At 46.2% G+C, this 9,835-nt stretch overlaps 1 pseudogene; it reads left to right on the top strand.

The window, feature by feature from the left end:
* Window positions 1-1,397: 1,397 nt before the first annotated feature.
* LOC147977569 (phosphoenolpyruvate carboxylase 4-like) lies at window positions 1,398-9,162 on the top strand (annotated as a pseudogene).
* Window positions 9,163-9,835: the final 673 nt, after the last annotated feature.

The raw sequence follows: 9,835 nt of genomic DNA, 5'->3' as shown, positions 1-9,835 counted from the left end.
CGAATGCAAGGCGGCGAAGAGGGCTGGATCCCACGGCGGTGGCACCTGGGGTGGGTAGAACCCGCCGTAGGCAGGCGCGGGGGCGGCGCTGTAGCCGCCCATGTCCGGCGAAGCCGGGTAGGGGGCGGCGCTAGGCGCGGCGAGGTACGCCTGGTGGCTCACCGAACGGGGCCCAAGAATGCCCGGGGTGGGAGCCCGAGGAACCGGTATCGAATATGCATGAACAATGCCCGTCCATAGATTGGTGTCGTAAGTCCACTGTGGGTTGGCTTGCTGTTGCTGACGGGGGGCCCCCCGTGCGCCTGTTGCTGTTGCTTGCGGCTGCCCCCGCGGAGGTTGTCGCGCCGCCCGCCACCCGGCGGCTGCTGCTGAAGGGCAGCGGGAGGGGCGGGGGGCGCGGGCGAGAGGGGAAAACCTCGGGGGCGCGGGCTGCTGCCGGGGCGTGTGGCGGCGGGGCGCCGCGAGAGGTGCCGACGGCGAGGGCCTGGTGCTGCACACGCTTCTTCGCCCCTTGATCCGGTGCTCCTCCAACCGCAAGTACACCACAAACTTGGGGAAGGAGGGCTCCGTCATCAAGGTGATGTTGGAGGCGGCGTTGCCGAAGTCCTCGTTGAGGTCGGCGGTGAGCGTGCTGAGGAGGAGGTCGTCATCAACCTTGGCGCCGATGTCAGGAGTTCATCCGCCAATGTCTTCAAGCAGCGGCAGTAGTCATCGATAGACTGGTCATCCTGATGACAGTCAAAAAATTCCTGCTGCAGAAAAACGCGGCGCTGAAGCTTGTTGTTAGTGAAGAGGCCGTTGAGGTTGACCCACACGGCGCAGGCGTCATCACCATCGCTCACGTCCATGTGAAACAGGTCCTTTGAGATGGTGGTGAAGAACCACCGGATGAGCGTGGCGTCGATCGCGGTCCACTTAGAGTCGCCCACCATGGCGCAGGAGTCGACGGTGCCGTCAACATGATCCACGAGATTGTTCTCGCGGAAGGGCAACGAAAAGTACGTATTCCACGCGAAGTACGTGGAGTCAGTGGCATCGAGGACGACAGGGACGCGTTCGTGGATGTTGATGTCGCGGATGTCAGCGGGGTCCGGCCCGACGAAGGGGTTGAAGTAGGTGGAGGCATTGGACGACATGGCGGCTGCGCGGGGATGAGGGGGAGAGGCGGCGGCTAGGGTTGGGTGATGGTGCGGCGGTAGAGGCGGCGCGACAGGGGAGGGAAGGCGCGGCTGCGGGTAGGAGGGGAGGCGTGGCGCGGGGAGAGGGGAGCAGCGGTAGCTAGGGTAGGCGGAAGCGTTTTAGGAGAGGTTCGGGACTATATCTGATACCATATAGAGAATGATTGTGTGCATCGATCTCTCATTGATCGTGCACTAGGCACATATATATAGGTACATATGGGGTACGACCGGTGTCTTGTCTCCTAAGATACAAGTAAATACAGAGAGAGACACTACATATACGGCATACAAAACCCGGACCTACGTGCATGTACACATGTTCAACAGTCAAAATTGCTACTAGGTAGAGAGATACTTCCTATGTCATCTCATCTCTAACATGAATTCAATCTGACTCTTAGCTTGTTACAAACGCACCTTTCTCCATGGCTTATGTTCACAAGTCACAACACTTCGAAACTTGCCTGATTGAAAATCTGACACGAGAGATGCCCGCCCTCTCCTAATGTAAACTTACAGAATTAAACGTTTTATACTTGTATACTCTAAGCTTTGATAGCGACGTACGATTTGAATCTCAATCAGAACCAGCAGAATTAATCGTTCTTACGGCCCATCCGACTCAAATAAATCGGCGAACCTTGCAATACAAGCACCTTAGAATAGCCGTGAGTTAATCAGTGATTTCTTCTTTCAATCTCGCTGTATTTTGTGTTCTGACTTCTAATGACTGATGGGACTGTGCTGCAGCATCTTTTGGAGTTCAACGGACAGCGTGATCTTAACTATGCGGATAGAGAAATGCTGATAGAAGACCTGGTATGCTTGAGATGTTTTGATACATTTTTTTCCATTAAAATACTCTGTTTTGCTGATCTGTCCTCGGTTCCTTCTGACTCTGATTACGATGCAGGTAAGGGAAATCACAGCATTGTGGCAGGCAGATGAATTGAGGCGCCATAAACCTACACCAGTTGATGAAGCTAGGGCTGGTAATTAAGAAAATTAAGGCTCCTGGCTTTCTGGTTTGTCCATGCATGATACTACAAATGATTTCAAAACAATTTCTTGACTCTCGTAGGCCTTCATATTGTGGAACAATCCCTCTGGAAATCGATACCACGCTATCTTCGCCGTGTCAAGAAGGTTGCGACAACAACTACTGCAGTTCAATGAATTTAACTTCTGTTTCACTTGTTAGGATAAGTTGTATAGGGACAGGAAAGTAGTTTAAATTGTATTTTGTCTTCTATCCCTTCTTCTGTTCCAACTCCTGTAATCTTGATCGATCAGTTCTCGTTACGATCGATCATTCCTTGTAAGCCATGGCAATGTTTCTATATAATGCAATGCGGCCCAGACGAAGGGTTCTACGCTTCCCACAATACCTTACATGGTAATCAGAGCCCCTTCCTCTCATACATCTAGCCACGACGATTAGATCGATCTAGTTGAATCGAGAAGAGAGAAAAAGAGGATCGCCGAGAGAAAGCTATGGCAGGCACCGCCGCTAGCACCACTACTTCCACCGCAAACTCCTTGACCACATCCACCATGAGTACCCTATCCACCCAATCCGCCGGACTCACCTATGGGTCTTCTTCCACCTCCAGCAGCCCTATTTCTCTCGGTCCACCTCCAACGGAGAAGCTCACAAGGACGAACTTCCTCCTCTGGAAGGCCATCGTGCTACCCTAGATCAAGGGAGCACAGATATGGAACACTTCCTGGACGCCGCAACGCCGGCGCCCCCTCCCACTCTCACCATCAACAAGGATGGGAAAGACGAGCAGATCTTCAACTACGCCCGCACAATCTGGTACGCTCAACAGCAACAATTGCAAGGTTATCTAATGGTGTCTCTGTCCCATGAGGTTCTTGCCTAGGTGGTGACTCTCCAGACGCCGACCGAAGTGTGGGCGGCGATCCATGCCACTTTTGCTGCTCACACCCAGGCGCAAGAGATCAACAACCACATCGAGCTCGCCAATCTTCACAAAGGGAACTCCACTATGGTGGAGTATCTCACCAAGATCAAGGCACTGGCGGATGAGATCGCCACCATCAGCTCTCCTCTCACAGATCGGGAGATGACCTCCTATGTCCTGAAGGGACTTGACCTCGAGTACAACATCGTGGTGTCAGCCCTGCAAGCCCATGTCGAGCCCATCACCACCCCAGAACTCCTTAGCTTTGAGGCGCGCGTCAATCTTCTGCAAGGTACACATCACCGTCAATCTTCTGTTAACAGTGCTTCTCGTGGGCACGGCAACAGTGGTCGCGGCTGTGGTTACCAAGGTCGTGGCCGTGGCGGCGATCATGGCGGGCGCAGCAACAATCAGGGTCCGCCCCGCTCTGGTGGTGGTGACCGTGGTGGTGGCTACAACAACAACAACAACTATGGCGCCTCCTCCAACTCTCGCCGCACTAGGTGTCAACTATGCAAGAAACTGGGCCACGAAGTCATCGACTGCTGGCACCTGTATGACGAGGACTTTGTACCTGATGCATGTCATGCAGTCGCTGCCATCCGGGAGCAAGTAGGAGGTGATGGTGATACGGTCTGTTATGCGGACTCCGGCGCTACGGACCATGTCACAAACGAGCTAGAAAAGCTTGCTCTTCGCGAGAGATATCATCGCAATGATCAAATTCACACCGCAAGCGGTGGAGGTATGGAAATCCAGCACATTGGTCAAGCTTGTATTAATTCACCTAATCTTAAACGTGATCTAGTTCTCAAAGATGTCCTTCGTGTTCCTGAAGCCGACAAAAATCTAGCATCTATGTCTCGTTTAACTCTCGACAATAATGTTTTCTTTGGGACTCATCCCACCTATTTTTTCATAATGGATCGGGCAACGAGGGAGCTCATTTATCATGGTAGATGCATCGAAGGGCTTTACCCCATCACATCAAGTGTCTTTAGTCGCAAGCGTCGTCGAGTTTACTCCGTCATCAAGCCCTCCTTGGCAAGGTGGCATCAAAGATTAGGACATCCTTCTTCAATAGTAGTCCAGCAAGTAGTCAATAAAGGCAATTTGTAATTGTCAAATAGTTCCAATGACGAGTCTGTGTGTGAAGCTTGTCAATGTGCCAAGAGTCACCAACTTCCCTATCCTGTGTCCAGTAGTGTGTCTCATGCTCCTTTAAAGCTTATTTTCAGTGATGTATGGGGTCATGCAAGAGATTCTTTTGGAAGGAAGAAATATTATGTTAGTTTCATTGATGATTATAGCAAGTTCACCTGGATATATTTGCTTAAGTTTAAGTTAGAAGTATATTCAGTCTTCCAAGAGTTTCAGAAACTTGTTGAGAGATATTTTGATAGGAAAATTCTTGCGGTCCAAAGTGACTGCGGAGGAGAGTATGAGAAACTCAATGCTTTCTTTCGTGACATAGGTATTATTCATCATGTATCTTGCCCCCATGCTCATCAACAGAACGGCTCAGCTGAGAGAAAACACCGTCACATTTTTTAAGTTGGTCTCTCTTTATTAGCTCATGCTTCCATGCCACTTAAATATTGGGATGAAGCCTTCATCATAGCTACCTATCTCATTAATCATCTCCCTAGTAGAGTTATTGGCAATACAACTCCATTGGAATGTCTGTTTCATCAAAAACCAGACTACAACTCTCTAAAAAAATTTGGGTGTGCTTGTTACCCAAATTTGCGTCCTTATAATCGCCACAAACTTGAGTTTTGTTCCACTCTGTTTTTTTGGCTATAGTAATCTTCATAAAGGATATAAGTGTTTAGAAGTTGCAACAGGTCGCATCTATATTTCTCGAGATGTTGTTTTTGATGAGACATTGTTTCCTTTTGCAAAACTTCATCTCAATGCCGGAGCCTTACTTCGTTATGAAATTTCCCTTCTTTCAAACTCTACATCTAATTGTGATCATGAGGGTGAATTAATTAGAACTGATCATGTGCAAAAATCCATGGAAAATTTGGAGAATTTTGATACTTGTGCAGCAGCAGGACGTGATTTTATGTGTTCAGAAACTGCCGAAACTGGCGCTGGATCCCAGGAGGATTTCTCTGCAGGCACGGGATCCGAGGCACAGCGATCCGAGGCAGATTTGCCTGCACGCGCGCGATCCCAGGAGGGAATCGGCGCCGCTGCGGCTGATGCTGCCTGCACACCGGGCGCGGGGCCACGTGCAGACGGACTGCCACGCGCTTCTGCGGGGCGGGTGGCCGACAACCCCTCAGGAGCGGACCCCACCAGCTATAACGGGGCGGGTGGCTGCGCGAGTTCTCCTGCGCCAGAAGGCGCTGATCCCGCGAGCCCAGCAGGGCGTGCGGGCTAGCATGCGGCGTGTCGGATCTGGTGCCTGATTCGGATGCATCTCCCGGATCTTCTGTGGCAAGGTCTACAGTGGTGCAACAAACAGTACTACCGTGTCGCCATACAAGATCTCAGTCTGGGATTACAAAGTAGAAGGTTTATACTGATGGTACAATCAGTTATGATTAAACCAAGCGAGCATTTTTTGCTAGTACCGGTGAGCCAACACATTTGCATGATGCCCTTGCTCACAAAGATTGGAAGAAGGCTATGGATAATGAATATGATGCACTCATGAAAAATAAAACTTGGCATTTAGTACCACCAAAAAAAGACAATAATGTGATTGATTGTAAGTGGGTATATAAGATCAAAAGGAAAGCAGATGGGAGTATAGACAGATACAAGGCTAGGTTGGTTGCAAAGGGTTTCAAGCAAATGTTTGGCATTGACTATGAAGATACTTTTAGTCCAGTTATCAAATCAACTACTATTCGACTTGTACTATCTATTGCTATTTCTAGAGGATGGTGGAGCCTACGGCAGCTAGATGTTCAGAACGCGTTTCTTCATGGTGTTCTTGAGGAAGAAGTGTTCATGCGACAGCCACCAGGATATGAAAATAAAAACACACCACACTATGTTTGTAAGTTGGATAAAGCTTTGTATGGGTTGAAGCAGGCCCCAAGAGCTTGGTATTCAAGGTTGAGCACACAATTACAACGGGTTGGGTTTACACCATCAAAGGCAGATACCTCATTATTCTTTTACAGTAAGAACAATATTACCATGTTTGTTCTTGTTTATGTTGATGATATAATTGTTGCCAGTTCAAATTCAGATGCAACTACCTGTCTCCTTAAGGATTTGAAACTAGAGTTTGCTCTCAAGGACTTGGGAGATCTTCATTATTTTCTTGGGATTGAGGTCAAGAAGGTAAAAGATGGTATACTTCTTACTCAGGAAAAATATGCTACTGACATTCTGATAAGGGTACGTATGGAAAAGTGTAAGCCAGTGAGTACACCTATCTCCACGTCAGAAAAGCATACTATTGAAGCTGGAGAAGTACTTGGAACAAAGGATGCAACTAACTATAGGAGTGTTGTAGGTGCTCTTCAGTATCTGACCCTTACACGTCCTGATATTTCTTATTCTGTGAACAAAGTTTGTCAGTATTTGCATGCTCCTACTACAGCTCATTGGACTGCAGTAAAAAGGATCTTGAGGTATCTTAGATATACAGAGGGACTTGGTCTTCAGATTGTCAAGTCCTCATCTCTTCTTGTGTCTGCCTATTCTGATGCAGATTGGGCAGGGTGTGCTGATGACAGAAGGTCTACAAGTGGCTTTGCTGTATTTCTGGGAACAAATCTTGTATCATGGAGTGCAAGAAAACAGGCTACTGTCTCAAGGTCAAGTACTGAGGCTGAGTATAAGGCTTTAGCAAATGCTACAGCTGAAGTCATGTGGATTCAGACATTGCTTCGTGAACTTGGAATTAAAATTCCTCAAGCTGCAAGATTATGGTGTGACAATATTGGTGCAACTTATCTTTCAGCTAACCCTATTTTTCATGCACGTACAAAGCACATTGAAGTTGATTTTCATTTTTTAAGAGAACGAGTGGCTTCACAAAACCACTTACTATGAAGAGACTGAATGAGTTTAAGTACAATCTTAACCTTGGCAAAATTACTTGAGGTTTAGATTGAGGAGGAGTGTTAGGATAAGTTGTATAGGGAGAGGAAAGTAGTTTAAATTGTACTTTGTCTTCTATCCTTTCTTCTGTTCCAACTCCTGTAATCTTGATCGATCTGTTCTCATTATGATCGATCGTTCCTTGTAAGCCATGGCAATGTTTCTATATAATGCAATGCGGCCCAGACGAAGGGTTCTACGCTTCCCACAATACCTTACATCACTCCCTCGAGCAATTTTAAATCTTTCTTTTTAACACTTTGCATATAGCATACTGGCAAGCCTCTTCCACTAACCCACACACCAATCAAATTTGGTTCAAGGATGGGTGGCGACCGAGACGGGAATCCTAATGTCACATCAAAAGTAAGCTTACTGGTTTGATGATGCTTATTCACTAGTCTTGCTTGTGTTTAACTGTGTATATGATTAATGGTTTTTTCCTTTTTCTTTCCATATTAGAGGGGTTATACTTGATTGAAACAATTGTCATTTCTATGAGCAGGTGACTCGGGATGTTTCCCTGATGGCCCGTTGGATGGCAATTGACCTGTACATCCGACAACTAGACAGTCTCAGCTTTGAGTTATCCATCAGGAAATGTAGCGATAAGCTTGTAACCTTAGCCAATGAAATCTTGCTCGAAGGTTAATTAGTTTCATGATTATCAACCCAAGTTTTCCAATCTTTGTTAATGATCAAAGCCTATTACCAGAGACTGCTTTGGTATGGCCAAATTATGGCACTGTCGGAAATGCCCAGTTAATTTGAAGACCACGCCTCCTTGGTGTAATAGCAATAGTCAATATGTATATGTCTTACACCAATATCACCTGTAAAGCACATATTTCAGATCACATTTTTTATTTATGTTGATAATACGAGTGGATTTCTCAGACTCAGAGTCGACATCGGAAGAGAAGAAGGCCAGTCCTTGGACCAAAACAGGACCAGAAAACAACTTAAAACTGCCGCCTAGGTTGGGGATGCCTGCTCAGCTTCCTTCTGGTGCTGATCTTCCATCATTGACAGGTAGAATCTCTGTCATGTGATCTGCTCAACTTAAAACTTTATGTGCTGCTGCATCAGATACAATCATTTCACTTAAAGTTCACAATTTTTTGGTCTATATTAACACCTGAATTTCTTGTTCCAAAATCTATGTAAAATTTGCAGTGGCAGTTGTTAGTCATGTCTTAGCTTATATCTTCACCCTTTTCTAATCTAGGACTTGTATCTGATGCAGAATGCAATGATAGCGAATCTCAATTCAGAATGGTAAAACTTCCATGCAACCCGAAACATCAGGTTTGAACTATTCTAATGTCTCGTATCATAGCTCGTGTGATAACATTCTGGCTTCCCCAAAGTGCATCGTCACATCTGGTGCAATATGTATAAACATGTATGTTGGGGACTGTTATTATGAAACTAGAGGATACCCCACGCGTTGCTGTGGGAATTGGTTGATGAAAATTTGGGTTGATAACATAAGTACCATGGATTAGGTATAAACATGTATGTTGGGAACTGGTATTATGAAATGAGGTGAAAACATAAGTGCCATGGATTATGGCTGCATCGCGTCACCCAGATTCAATGACCGTAGTTAGCAAGCATTAGCCTGGATGCCGGGATAGACAGGTGTCACTGTAATTCTTATTTTGTTGTATCCACTAATTCTTTGACTGTCTTCTCCAGGGAATCCAAATTCCAACAGAAAGAAGTGAGGAGAGTCACAGTCCAGTGCAGTCTCCTGGTTGTCGTCCAGCATCATCACATATGAGTCGAACTCCAAGTGGTAGTCAACTAAGGAAAATGTTGTTCACAGAATCTAATATAGGCCGGTCAAGCTTCCGAAAGCTTCTAGAGCCGAGCCTATCTGATAAACGAGGATTCCATATAGGATTGTCCTTGGTAATGTGAAAGAAAAGGTTAAAAGCAAACTTCTTTCAAGCATAGGTGAATTTAGGATTGTTTGAGTGTCAAATTGGTCTTGTACCCCTAAACCCTTGTAGCTTGTTACAAACAATAGGGTCAATCGGTGGAGATAGAGAGTAGAATTTAGTAGGGTCAAAATTGCTACTAGGTAGAGAGAGATATACTTCCTATGTCATCTCATCTCTAACCTGAATTCAGTCTGACTCTTAGCTTGTTACAAACGCACCTTTCTGCATGGCTTATGTTCACAACACTTTGAAACTTGCCTGACTGTAAATCTGACACGAGAGATGCCTGCTGCTCCTGATGGAGAGGTTTTATACTTACTAGCACCAGGGACGGAGCCAGAAATCGGCGAGGGGGGGGGGGGGGGGGGGGGGCAAGAACTATAAGCACCAAAATTTGTAACCATATATAGGAAACCATATCATCAGTACATACTATGAATATTGTTCGTTTTCTCTTTTGATGCAAGTTATCAACACAAGCGTCAAGCAGAACTGGTCAATCAGATTACCCCTAATTAATTTCCAATGTTTGTAGTTTCTACAAATTTGTCGCATTGAAAAATTAGATTCGACAAACTAACGAGATATAAGTAAGAATTAGAGATGAATGTAAACTTACTCCAAGAGAGTTCCCCGCAAAAAGAAATTACTCCCAAGAGAGAGCGAGAGACGGAAGTAAACTTACCCATTGTTGCCATGCCGTTCA

The sequence above is a fragment of the Triticum urartu genome, chromosome 3A (assembly GCF_056163025.1).
Source record: "Triticum urartu cultivar PI428250 chromosome 3A, HENAU_Tu73, whole genome shotgun sequence".
Classification (NCBI taxonomy): Eukaryota; Viridiplantae; Streptophyta; class Magnoliopsida; order Poales; family Poaceae; genus Triticum; species Triticum urartu.
The sequence above is the reverse complement of the archived record's forward strand: the minus strand, read 5'-3'. Positions and strand labels throughout refer to the sequence as shown.